Source organism: Sitophilus oryzae, unplaced genomic scaffold (genome assembly GCF_002938485.1).
Source record: "Sitophilus oryzae breed Bouriz unplaced genomic scaffold, Soryzae_2.0 scaffold_1793_pilon_pilon, whole genome shotgun sequence".
In the NCBI taxonomy this organism is placed as follows: domain Eukaryota; kingdom Metazoa; phylum Arthropoda; class Insecta; order Coleoptera; family Curculionidae; genus Sitophilus; species Sitophilus oryzae.
In genome coordinates, this window is record NW_022146494.1 from 118,446 (window position 1) to 133,212 (window position 14,767).

At 32.2% G+C, this 14,767-nt stretch overlaps 1 protein-coding gene across 1 annotated transcript in view; it reads right to left on the reverse strand.

The window, feature by feature from the left end:
- Positions 1-10,226, reverse strand: part of LOC115882639 (protein jim lovell-like) — a 90,797-nt gene extending 80,571 nt beyond the window's left edge. Inside the window, 1 exon segment of the mRNA XM_030900829.1 lies at positions 10,153-10,226. The gene's annotated coding sequence lies outside the window, so the exon portion shown is untranslated.
- Between the last annotated feature and the right edge of the window lie 4,541 nt (positions 10,227-14,767).

Sequence of the window (14,767 nt, forward strand, 5' to 3'; positions counted from 1 at the left end):
AATTTTTTATGACTAATAAATGTCAACCGCCAAGTTATCCGAAGCGCCTAGCTATCAGTATCCAGTTGACACAAAGTTGATGAAGCACGAATGAGTCTTGATTGCTGTGGTTTCAACCTTTTTTATGATTCTCTGTTTATGTTTAATTTTAATCCGAATTTTATGGCTTTGAATGTCTTGATTTTAAAATTGAATGTCTTACATCAAATTTTCAGGCAGCCCCTGTATAAATCGGCTTTGATCGTAATTTACAGTTAATAATGAAAAATTAAAATTTTTACATATGAGGGGTTCAGAAGTGAACTGAGTCAAGTCCTAAAATGTAATTATGGAGAAAATGAGAGTTAAAGTTTTTTAATGTTAATTAAAAGAAAACAAGTTGAATAAACAGACTATAGCTGCTTAATGCGAGAAGTATGACTTGATTCATTTCACTACTGGAAAAAAGCAATATTCTATAAACGTATAAAGGCGATTATCTTAAAATAGTAGGAAATTGGACTTGATCCGTTTTAATTCTGACCACTCCATATACAGGGTTGTTCACCACATACGACACGGAGTATTGTAGCTAAACGATTAGATTTTTACAAATTTTAAGTTTTGGGTTCGTTGAAGGACTATTAGAGCTACAGTTTAGAAATAATTTTACAAGATACAGAGTGTCCCAAATAAGTAAAAAATGCTATAGTTGTATTTTTTTAAATGGAACACCCTGTATATTATTCTATTTTTAGTTTCTACGATTGAAATAAAGGTAAATTTTATTAAGATTTATCACACTTAAACCTTACCGTTTTTGAAATATTTTCAATTTTATGCTTCATTTCTCCAAGGGTATCAAAGTTTTTAATACTAAATATTTACTGAAATTTATTTATTAATCAGTTATTGTGGTGCAATAATAAAAATTATACTACCTTATACAGAGTGTCTAAAATTTTATTTTAAATAATTACTAGCTTTAAACGGCAATAATTTGTTTAATTTAAATGAAACGCCCTGTATATTTTAGGAGAATCAAATTGTGTTTTACCACTTTTTACCTATCCCTTCAAGTTTTCGTAGATAATGCATTTTCTTATAATTTAGACCTCATATCAATATACCCATGGAATATTGACATTTTAGATTGTTTTTAAAGCAACAAATGTACAAAATGTACAGGCTAGTAATATTATCGTTTTTAACAAAATGATAATATTACTAGCCCATTTGTATGCAAAAAGAAAACTATTCAAAATCATCATAAAAGAGTATACCATTAATTAAATATACCACCATTATTTCCGCCCAAATACTAATTAATTACATACTTAATTGTGTTCGTGAATAAATTATTCTAAATAAATGTGGATTTGAATAAGAAATCAATATAATAATAAGTTATAAAAATGAATGTCTTTGTTGTTACAACTAAGCATTTGTCAAAAAATGAAATATCATTTTTAAGGTGTTACTTTTTACCACACTGTCTAATATACATAAAAAATTCAGTTTTTTAGTTTTTGGAGCAATTATTATTAATCAACGCAAACAGTCAATTAATGTAGTTTGAATAGTGGAATCATATTAATTGGTCCTCTTTAACAAATATTTAAACAGTTTTTTTTATTTTTTAATGAAATAAACAAACTATATCGACAATATTAGTATCTGTACTCTTTTAAAATTTGGTACATCTTTAAAAATAATCTAAAATGTCAGTATTCCATGGGTATATTGATAAATGAATTAAAATTACAAGAAAATGCATTTTCTACGGAAACTTGAAGCTATATGTAAAAAATGGTATAATACAATTTGATAGACAATTAAATTGTGCATCTGATTCTCATAAAATATACAGGGTGTTCTATTTAAACTAAAGAAGTTATTGCCGTTTAAAGCTAGTAATTATTTAAAATAAAATTTTAGACACTCTGTATAAGGTAGTATAATTTTTTATTATTGCAACACAGTAACTGTTCAATAAATAAACTTCAGTAAATATTTAGTATTAATAACTTTGATACCCTTGGATAAATTAAGCCTTAAAATTTTGACTGCAATTTCACAAAATTGAAAATATTTCAAAAACGGTAAGGTTTAAGTCTAATAAACCTTTATCAAATTTACCTTTATTTTAATCGTAGAAACTAAAAATGTAATAATATACAGGGTGTTCTATTTAAAAAAATACAACTTTGATATATTTTATTTATTTGGGATACTCTGTATCTTGTAAAAATATTTTTAAATTGTAGCTCTAATAGTCCTTCAACGAACCCAAAACTTACAATTTGTAAAAATCTAATCGTTTAGCTACAATACTCCGTGTCGTATGTGGTGAACAACCCTGTATATTAAACCACCCTCTATATTACTCAGAAAACAAAACATATATTGTATCAATGCATTAATTGATATTCCTTGTAACTCTACAAATTAATCGTCCACCTCAATATCCCTCTTCGCTGTTCCTAAACCTATGGCAATCGCAAGATGCATTACAGCGCATCTGGACCAATTGCCACCGCATCAGGCACAGCGTGCAATCTCCGTATAGGCCATCTCTCAGGTGGTATTTACCGGTAAAACACAGAAGTGGCGGGTATTAGGAGTGTGACACGTCGCGCGCCGTGATATATACGTTCGCGTTACACCGTTCACACATAGAAACTTGTCCGCTCTAACTTTACATTCGTTTCAAGTTGGTCCGATATTAATGGGCGCAGTCTTGGCGGGATACATTACAGTCGCATATGTCATGCCTGCGATTCCGCTTAAGCAATATTAATTTCTCTGAATCGGCGAAATTTTGATTTCGGACTGAAATCTCTCGATAATTCTGGATTATGTGAGTAATGTTACTTGGTGTTTAGTTAGAAACACTGGCTAAACATCCGCCGGCGGTTTTAGTGCATACAAAAAAATACCGACATCCGGCGCCGCGGCGGAATGATATTTTTGAAAAATTGAATTAATTTGTTGTTGACGGCGCCGGCGCCGGCGGCGGCGGTATGAACTTAACCTGGTAGAAAAATGCCATCCAACTGCGTGATACTGTAATTTAAACGTCACATACCGTCGAAATCAACTAACTTCTATCCGCTGCCTCTAATTTACTATCCGGAAATTGAAATTAATCTGGGAATTGGGAATCCTTCAACGGTCTAACACACGCGAAGAAATTTTAGAAAAAATTTCCTTGGATTAAGTAAGGACAATCTTTTGATTGTCACGGGGTTTATAACAGGATACTGGTTCCTCCATGAACACTTCAGACACAGTGGATTGAATCCTGAAATTATCTTATAGCAAAATAAAACACTAATTCACTACAATACACCAAAATAGGTACTTTACTTTGCACTGGACGGGCGTTTCGCTAACCATCAGCAGATGATTCGGATTGTATTCGGATTTTTTTCATCTGCTGATAATGCTAATATCGTTAGCGAAACGCGCGTCCAGTGCAAAAGTAAAGCGTTTTGGTGTATTGGGATAAATTAGTGTTTTATTTTGCTGTTGTAACACCAAAGATTCCAATCCCCATCTGTAATTACCTTATACATATAGATATGTATTTCTTCTATTTTTTTTTCTAGTATAAAAGATCAAATAACGCAAGGCAGGAGGGCAATATCTATGTTGACAGGTGTACTGTGGGATCAAGGAATTTCTGAAGCTAATAAGAAAAACATATATAATACCGCACTGAAAAGGATAATAAGCTAATAAGAAAAACATATATAATACCGCACTGAAAAGGATAATAACTTACGGAAGCGAAGTATGACAGTTGAAAAGCAGAACGGAGAAATGGAAAATCGAAAAGAGAAAAAATAACCAACGACAGAGTAAGAGAGATTATGGGAGCAGAACACACAGTTGTAGACGACATAAGAACAAAACAACTCATATGGTTTGATCATGTGCAACGAATGCCCGATCACAGAATACAAAAAAAAATTACTGTGGACAAAGCGAGGCAGAAATAAAGGTGGAAGGCCACCATGAAGCTGGAGGAAGGGTATGGATAAAGAACTAGAAATTCGGGAAATATCCGATGATCTCTAGCTAAATAGAGAAGAGTAGAGGTTAGGAGTCGGAAAACGTCGTAAAACGTTCTGAACCGACTTATACAGGGTGGTCCGAACTGTATTCCGGAAACTTCGGCAGCATATTCTGCAGATAAAAATAAGTAAAAAAGTTCGTATAAATGTATGTCCTAAAATGCTTAGTTTTGGAGATACAGGGTGTAGAAGTTTCATTTTTATTTCGATTTTTTCCAAATAATTTCTGAAGTAACGTCAATATTTGGATGAAAATTTGTGTCTGGGAGTTTTTTGACATGAGAAATTTGATTTTGATGTCAATATGACTCCTACTAGTAGAGGGCGCTACCTACATATCTTTTAACTGGTTTGAAGAGTAATAACTTTTCGTCCATACCTGTATAAAACTACTAAGTAAAAAATATACATTTACGACGTTTTCTACGTGAAAAAGGTCTCTTGGTAAAAATCGCTACAAGTAATGGTTTTCGAGATATTTGGAATCGAAATTATCAATACCTGTCATCATTGACATAAATTAAACATGTTGACTAAATAGTTATTAGACTGAAATCATAAATTTGAAATGTTTTTGTGCTAAAAGTTTAACAGAAACCGTTTTATCGTCATTTTTTGCAGAAAAATTTATGATTAATTTAAAAAAATAAAAATTTCCCTAATTTATTATTTCAGTGAAATAACTATCTACTCAACGTGTTTATTTTTCGTCAATAATGACATATATTGACTATTTCCATTCTAAATATCTTGAGAACGATTGCTCTTAGCGATTGTTACAAAGATATATTTTTTACATAAAAAGTCACAGAGATGTATATTTTTTCACTCGATACTTTTATACAGGTACTGACAAAAAGTTATGACGCTTCAAAAGAGTCAAAACACATGTAGGTGGCGCCCTCTACTAGTAGGAGTCATATTGACATCAAAATCAAATTTCTCATGTCAAAAAACTCCCACACCAATTTTCATCCAAATATTGATGTTACTTCAGAAATTATTTAGAAAAAATCGAAATAAAAATGAAACTTCTACACCCTGTATCTGTGAAACTAAGCATTCTAGGACATACATTTATACAAATTTTTTAATTATTTTTATCTGCAGAATATGTTGCCGAAGTTTCCGGAATACAGTTCGGACCACCCTGTATATACATATTATATATTTCTTCTATTTCTATAATAAAAAAGTAAATAAATCTTTTCATATTTATATCGTAAGGCGGACTCTCACGACTCATGTACTTGTACAAACATTTTCTATTGGCATATACTTGCCAAGTGGTGTGAGCGTTTCACTTGTGCAATTATTTGTTACACCTCGCGCCGCGCCGCGTGAGCGCCAAGCTTGTTGCAAAATAATGTTGTTTACAAAGATAGTCTTCTTACCAAGTACGCAAATATTGGCGTACTGGTCAAGTACACGAGTCGTCAGAATCCGCCTTTATACAGGGTGAGTCTGAAATAAGTGCAAATATTTTTAAGGGTAGTATTCGACCCAGGAAACACGATATGAGGTTATTTTCGGGAAAATTTTTTTTCCAAAATTCGGAATTTTTTGAAAATATTTTTAGTTTTTGTTTAAAAACCATAATTTCTTACTAATATGACAACATAGGTAGTAGATTAAATTTACAAGAAAGAATACCCAGAAAAGATCCAGTAGTTCTCAAAATTTAAGCAAAAAATATTTTTTTTTGGAAATTTTCAAAGTAAAATAACTCGGTTATTTTCGACTTATTTCAAAAACAATAAAGAGAAAATATGTTTCTTTTATCGAGATCTACCAGCCTTGAAAATACTTTCACTTATTTAAGACTCACCCTGTATATTTCTTGCTACGTATTTTTATATTTTTTAATAATGTTTATTTTCTAATTTCTAGATTAGTCTAGATTTTCATGTTTTACCTACATTAATTCATTATGTTAAGGTCGTATATCGGAATGCACGAAATAAAACTCATAGTATGCCATTTATTGAAGGTCTTGTTGACCTACTATGGAGAATTCGGAATATATCAAACATGATGTTAACATTTTAAACAAAAGAAAAATATTAAGGCAAAGATTTTACGTTTGGTCATTAATTATATTTGATAAATAATGTTTTGTTTGAATACTTCCTTATAGTTACGAAAAAAGATGCAAACATTTTTTTTTCGTCAAATTCTTTATATTATTGTATATCCGATATTATACCGGGCACAGACCAAGGTGACAAAAAGTAAAAACAATTTTGAGACAAAAACAAGACAAACTTGAGTTGATTTGAGACAAATTGTCCACACCGCAAGGACAAAAGTACAAAAAAGTCAAAAGTTTAGTTGTTGCGAATGAGTTTTAATAACCATGTGTGATTTTTTTCACTGGTCTCCTAGCAGCACATGACATTCACACTACGCCGACAGCTTGTCGTAAAATATACGAACAAAACATAGACACTTTGATCTTGACCCACTCGAGACGGGACATTGAAAAGTCTCCGAATTTTGAAACAAAACAAAAATGAGACAAGGATGTAGCAGAAATGTATTGGATTTGCCGCAATTTTGTCGTAAAACATGAATGTTTCTGTCTTGTTGTTTTGTCTGCTTGGTCTGGACCCGGCATTAGGAATTATTGCATATAAATAACGAAAAAATATACGTATGAAAGGTACAACAGAACGAGTAATGATAATAATATAAATAAATCTATTAATCTTGAGGAACCATCATGACCTAGAAATAAGTACATGATTTTGAAACATTACAGTGGAAAAAATGTCCAAAACTGGTAAAGCAAGATGTTATTTTTTATGGTCCTAGAAATCATGACACCAATGAGGCCAAAGTAGACTCTAAATAAATACTTTGCAAGCTTTTCATTGTTTACAATTGTTATAAACTAAATAAATGGATATGTTTTACATAATTACTAATATGACATCCAAATTATTTTTATTAATTAATTTTTCTTATCAAAAATAAATTGATGTATTAGCACTTCCGTACAAAAAGAAAGCGCTAGTAAAGGAAGGTTAAAAAGCTGCATGCTCTATTACAAAAAACAACGATAGTTTCAGAAGAAAGGCAATGATATGGTCACGTATAAGGAGCTATCGAACGGAAGTCTTCGATGAATGGAACGATTGGACATCGTGCGATGTGTTTGGTTTTAGATTATTGGTTTAGCCATCTGACAGCTGAGATATCGACCTCCATCCATAACGCATTGACGAACGCAGAGGATATTTGCGGTTTGCGTACCTGTACGGAACGTTTTTTGTTTGTTTGGACGGGAAAACTTGGTCGAACGTGAAATTTAAGCTTTAGCGGTTTGAGCCCGACCGCCTATACCACTTGATAACTCGACTTGTTGAAAAAAAATCACCTGTTTGATAATTAAAAATAAATTTCCCGTAAAACTGTACCTGCTGGTTTTAATTTCAGAATGGTTACGCCTGTGCTTTATGAACAACACACAGATTTAAAAAAAAACGGTGTCAAAGTAGTAAATTAATGTGGTATTTTAAATTGACAAAAATGTGTGTTACATTGAACTAATTTATTAAAAGTTTATGTAAAAAAAGAAACCTACATAATTAATGCACTTAAATACGTGATATATTTTTATGTGGTCAGTCAACATTGTAATCTATACTAATATATAAAATCCTTAAGTGACTGACATACTGATTAATCACGATTCTGCTCAAACCACTCAACGTAAGAAGCTTAATTTTGGCATACAGGTTGATTCTAGGGTGTAGAGGTTCGATAAGAAGGGATTTTTCGAAATTCCAGTTCCAAGAGAGTGAAACCACCCCTCAAATATTACAATATTTTTTATTTAAAAAACGGTCAAGTTTCCCAAAAAACGCTTAAACACGTATATTTTATTTTGTTTTTTTACATATTTTAAGATTTTTTAAAAATGTATACAGGGTGTTTCGAAAAATCTGGTCATTGATTAATCACGATCCTGCTTAAAGCGCTTGACGTAGAAAGCTGATTTTTGGAAAACAGATTGACTTTAGGGTGTAGAGGTTCGATAGGAAGGGAACGAATTCGAATCTCGAATTCTAAGGGGGTGAAACTATCCCTTAAATATTAAAATATTTTTATTTAAAAACCGGTGAGTTTTTCGAAAAAACTCTTAAACAGGTATTTTTTATTTTGTTGTTTTACATATTTTAAGATTTTTTATAAATTTATACAGGGTGTTTCATAAAATATGACCATTGAGTAATCATGATTCTGCTTAAACTGCTTGACGTTTAAAGCTGATTTTTGGCAAACGGATTGACTGTGAGGTGTAGAGATTCGATAAGGAGGGGTTGCTCGAATCTCAAATTCCAAGAGGGTGAAAATGGCCCTCAAATATTACAATATTTGTTATTTAAAAAACGGTTAGTCTTTCGGGAAAACGCTTGGACAAGCATAATTTATTTGGTTTTTTACATATTTTGAAATTTGTTAAAAAATCATACAGGGTGTTCCAAAAAGTTGGGTAATTTCTTAACTACGATTCCGCTTAAACTGCTTGACGTAAAAAGCTTATTTTTGGCAAACCGATTTTTTGAAAGCCAAATTCCAACGAGATGAAACTACCCCTCAAATATTACAAAGTTATATAATAATATCGCCATATTGTTTTTTCTCATGCTGACATAAATGTGAGAAAATTTTATCCAGTTTGTATGTTAATAGAAATTCTTGCTTTGTTTTATCATCACCATTACAAATGATTAATTCGACGCGAACGAAGTCGCGGGTACACGCTAGTCTTATAATTTTGATATCTTTTGCGATGATATAACACATTCATAAATAAAATAATATAAACCATACATTTTAAAACATCCTGTACAAGATTGTTTAGGTCATGTTGTTAAAACTGGAAATAGTAGGAGAATACATAATATATTTAGGACAACTAATACACAGCTCGGGATCTCTACTATCAGAAATCAACCGAAGAATTAAGTTAAGCGTGGTGTACTTATGAAAGAAACTCAATCATATTCAAAAAACTAGAAGGTCACTTTATCTAAAGGATAAAACGTTCGACCAATGTGTACTACAAATTATGGACAATTAAAACAGACATTATAAGGAAACTGCAGGTCGCACAACGCTCATTGGAACGTAATATGCTGGGAATAATCAATTAAAACCGTAAAAGAATAGAGTGAATACGACAAAAGACTCAGGTAGTAGATGTCATCCACAGAATCAAATCCCTCAAGTGGCAATGAGCAGGACACCTGGCAAGAAAGACGGACAACAGATGGATCACAAAAATTACAGCATGGTACCCAGGAGAAATTAAGAGACCCAGAAGAAGAAGAAACCTGAGATGGGACCATGATATTGGGAAATTAGCAGGGATAACTTGGGCCCGCATAGCCAACAATAGACAACAATGGACCCAACTACAAAGAGAGTATCTAACTACAATGGTTGAATAAGCTGAGAATGATGATGACGATGATGATGATGTTGGCCGTAAATTTTTTCTCTTAAAGTTGATATAATATTATTATTAACGTTACTACATGAACGTTCATTGAGAAATTTTTGTAAAAGAACTACTGTTACGTATCTGCTTTACTCCAATGCTTTTTGTTGTTGTTCTTGGTTTAGTAATCTGGGATAGTTTTTATGTTTCATTTATTTTTCTTTCACTATTCGAGTATAGTAACCCGCAAAGTATAATTCATAGTCCTACAAAAACTAAAAACTTATTTTTCTGTCTGTAAATATGGGCCAATGGCTCGAGAGAGTCACTGTTTAGTACAGGAGCATATGTATATGTACAGTCAACCGTTTAAGATTTCATCTAAACTGATAATCTAAGAAACTTTACTTTTGGTTCATCTCACGATAAAGTTCGGTTTGAGATATATCTTGGTCTAAAACACCTTAAGTATCAGCAAATAATATTATTATGTAAATTACTTTGGTAATTAGGTAATTTTTCACCAAGAGTTTTTTGGACAATGACAGGTAATTCTTATTACAGGACATTATACTAGAATTTTTTATCTGTCAAAATCTAAGCCCACTTGTTCATACGTTATTCGGATATTATAAGTAATCTTACCTTTTTCAGTGCCTCCAAAAGCTCTTGTTAATGGTGAAATTCGTTTTACTGTTGAGTATGTTTGGTAAATATAAATGAGATTTTTCTGAAACAAAAAAAATACAATTTAGCAGGAAAAAAAACAATTCAGCAAGATTTTTTTTATTTAATTATTTTACCAGTTCAAGCAATGTACAAATACCAAAATTCCTGCGTTTTATGCTTACGTTGTAAATAACAGACAATTATTTATTCGCATTTGATTGAATTTATTTAAATTAATCTAAAAGGAACAATCTAAGTACATAATTAAAACGTTCTAAATTAGTCGATAAAAAAATCAATAGTGTGCAGTTACACAAGTTCCAAATCTAAAATGACATTTGTTAAAAACTAATTAAAACATGAGATTAATTACCGAACTGGAAAAAACAATTTAATTCAAAGAGTTATTGAGGCAAAAATGACAGTATACCGACATAATCGCGGTCATATGACCTTAATAGCGATGAAAAAATCATTAAAAATTGCGACTAGTTATAAAAAATGTCTATTTGGTTTCTTTTAATTAATCTATTTTAAATAAATGTTCCACATTGAATGGTTAAATATGTAATAGTTTGCTTTATTTTGCTGTATATTCGCATTAAATTAGTGCAATACATAGTTTCATTTGCAGGACAAAAACCGTATAAGATTTCTAAAATAATATTATATTAAACTATATTTCTGAGATGTTGGTATCCGTATAAAATCGATTAACATTTCTGTAATTTGCTTTTGTGAAAGTATTAAGAAATCAAAATAACTAAAAAGAAAGAAATTGGCGGATTATGCATACGTATGACTCTACCAAATTGCTATATATTTTTATATGCAATTACAGTTATTATTCTGAGTACCATGGTTAATCTACCACTATTGTAAAATACGAGTAAAATCTGAATGAACTAATTTTTTTGCATGGCACAAAGAAATACGATATTACTCGTTAAATTTGGAACTAGATTATTTGAAGTCCAGTGTGTTTCAATGGAGAGGATTTTTGCGGTTGAGATTTCTTTTTATTGTCGGTTTAGATTTAAGAAAAGCGTTAAAATAAAAAGTAAAAAAAGATTAAAATAATAGGTATAAACGCCTAATGGACAAGCACGTGGTGTTAGTTAATTTCTTCTTTTAGTTTGTTAAATGGATATTCTTGAAAAATACCTGTTTGAAATACTATGACCAATGAACTGTTATTGCCTGTTAATTGAGATAAAAAAGGAATTTATATTTCTGAAATAGATATCATGTTTTTTAGTAAAGTTAAAACAAAAGGTGCCCGGTGGCGTAGAGGTACAGGCTCTCGTCTACCAATCTCAAGGTGTGGGTTCGATTCCCACACCCGGCATTTCATCAGCCGACTATTTTTATTAAAAGAAAAATAGTTTGGGTACCTAGGTCGACTCAGCCTTAAATGAGTACTTGGGATTCACAATCCTGAGGTAATAATAGGCGGTTGAAGCGTAGTGCTAGCCACATTACCTTCCTTGTATACCGAACGGCTCTAGTATAGCAAGCTGTACCTTGCTACTCCCAAGGCGTTAAACGCTATATACGGGAGCTATTATTATTATTATAAAACAAACAGATTTTTCATTAATCTTGAATTAACCGTTTTTTAGATATATACGAATAAACCAAAAACGAATAGTTTATTTAAATAGAAGCAACCATCATGGACGTTGTATTAGCTGCATACATAGTTGCAGATCATTTATCCTATAATAAAACAAAAGAGATGGTGACAGCAACACCTTTACACAGAAAGACTGCAATGTGGAGGAAACCATTTACCACAGGATCTCAAAGTTTAGAAAACGGTCTCAAATTAGTGTGTAGGTTTGTATACCACAATATGTATTTTTCCTTACAACATTCTCGTCCTCAATGCTAAAATTATCTTCTTTGTCCAATCCATCATAATTATCCAAAAGCCAGTAAAATAAAATTTACACCAATTCTATGAAATCTTACAAGAAATAACAACTGACCGCTATACAGGGTGGTCCGAACTTTATTCCGGAAACTCGAAAAAAAAGGTCGTATAAATGTACATACATCCTAAAATGCTTAGTTTCAGAGATACAGAGTGTAGAAGTTCCATTTTTATTTCGATTTTTTCTAAATAATTTATGAAGTAAGGTCAATATTTGGATGAAAATTTGTGTCTGATAGTTTTTTGACATGAGAAATTTGATTTTGAAGAACGGTTGCTCGTAGCAATTTTTTTCCAAGATACATTTTTTACGTAAAAAGTCAAGCTATAAGTGTGCGTAACGTTAGCTGTCAATTGCGAAAGATGGCGGAGTTCCACAAACTTAATTTATTTAAAAATTAATTTTCCGTATAATTTTTTCCGTTAATGTTTCCAATATTTTAATAGTTGTTCTGCTATTCGGGGCAGAGACGAATCTAAAAAATCGGAGGTCATTAAAATTGGTCCAAACGTTATTTTACTTAAATGAGTCTCTATCTTCATGGTTTCATCAACTAGCAAGGCAACTACAAAAGATCAAATGAACAAAAACCATCAGTACCAAACCAACTAAACTCATCTACAAATATTTTAGGAGAATATTGAAGATACTTTAAGATGTCTTTTTTTCTTTATCTTTTTATTTTCCTTCGTTCAATAAACAAAACATGACGGAGGACAAATTGCACGCGAAATAATTTAAGAAGATCGAAACAATGTGTCCAGGTGTCGGTGATAAAACGAGTCGTTTTCCTGCTCCACGCGGACCGATTACATATTATATACTATACACACTATCATAGTAAATTTGCAAATTCGCCCCGAGACGGCTTCGACAAAAAGGGCTATTGTGTACGTGGCCCAGGTAAATGGGCCACGGGACGACTCAGCGGTGCATCCGAAATCCACATGTTCGCCTGTCCGTGTGATGTATGGGGGCCGCAGTGGCGCCATCGTCTTGCTACATTAGCTCCGTCGGTGCCTCGCCGCCCCCAGCCCCCTTGTTTACCCTACCGCTACATGGATGCTCGCTCGTGTCGTCGCTAGTCCTTTTGTCGTTCTCCGCGTGCTACTGAGGTGGTTCTTGTGTACAGGGTCGACTCTATCAAAGAAACACATTCTTTGAACAGGTAATAAGTTTATGTTTTGAGTCGTTTAAGAGTAGAAACCGAAAGTATTTAAGAAGTTATATAGTCACAGTTCATTTTTATGTTATTACAAGCTGTTAAATACCCGATGACATCTAAAAAACATAATAATGAATACTTCAGTACATTAAAGCTAAGAAACAAGGGCGAATGTAGATTTTGTGAGGAAATATCAAAACACCTCATGACTGAGTCACTCCAAGTTTTCGGTTTTTTTTATAGATATAAGATTTATGAATAGAATCATCATTTTTACCTCTTGTTATTAGTATTTACATGGATTGGTTTGAACTCCGGGCTCTTTCAATCTTAGCCAATAAACCGAAGTCATGGTTACGATACGTTGATGACACATTTATAATTTGGAACAAAGTTGGACAAAAATCCAATATGCATATTAAAATGGAAGTAGAGGTACAACTTTTTTCAAAATGTTTTTTTTTCTTAAACGTACGAGTATACCAAACATGACTACAATAATTCCGTCTGCAGTAAATCCATCTACCGACAACAACCCAGATTGGATTATATTTTCATCATAATTTCAACCACATGACATCAAGAAAAGAGGGCATAATAAGAAATTTATATAACAAAGTAAAAAAATCATCTACAACTCTGAAGAATTTTTATCACAGGAAATTACTTACAGCAAAATGGGTATCCCACACATTGAATTGAAACAATTATCAGGAAAATTTTAGTTTACAAAACGCAACGAAAACGAGTGGGCTAATATGAAAATTCTGTCAAAGAAAAAAAGGAGCAATTTTGACAATAGACCTAAAACTGAAGAAAATGTAAAATACAGTTTGGGTCCCATAAACACGGAGAAGATTCATATAACTCAATGAAAGCTTTCTAAAAATCTTTATTGTTACTGAAAGATATAGCGAGCTCAAAACTTAAAAACCAAACTCGCCTACTCGTCAAAGTGTGCGTTGAACCAAACACCTGTGCGTTGAACCAACTCCCCAACATAGCGGCTCTTCGGTCTCGCCCAAGAAGCTGGCCACTTAGCAACATGTTGACCAACCAATAATGCTAGAAAACTTGTTGACGGCGAAAACTTGACTCCGTTGTTGCCAAAATGTTGTGCAACATGCTCTCTAATGATTGGCTTGCTTTAGTGCTAAAATAAATAAGATTGAAAGGGAATATAAAATTAAAACAATCATTTCGATTTCAACATGATTAAAAATTGTTTTAAGCAAGACAAAAGCTGTAAACACTATACAGGGTTGTTCACCACATACGACACGGAGTATTGTAGCTAAACGATTAGATTTTTACCAATTGTAAGTTTTGGGTTCGTTGAAGGACTATTGGAGCTACAATTTAAAAATATTTTTACAAAATACAGAGTGTCCCAAATAAGTAAAAAATATTATAGTTGTATTTTTTTAAATGGAACACCCTGTATATTATTCCATTGTTGGATTCTACGATTGAAATAAAGGTAAATTTG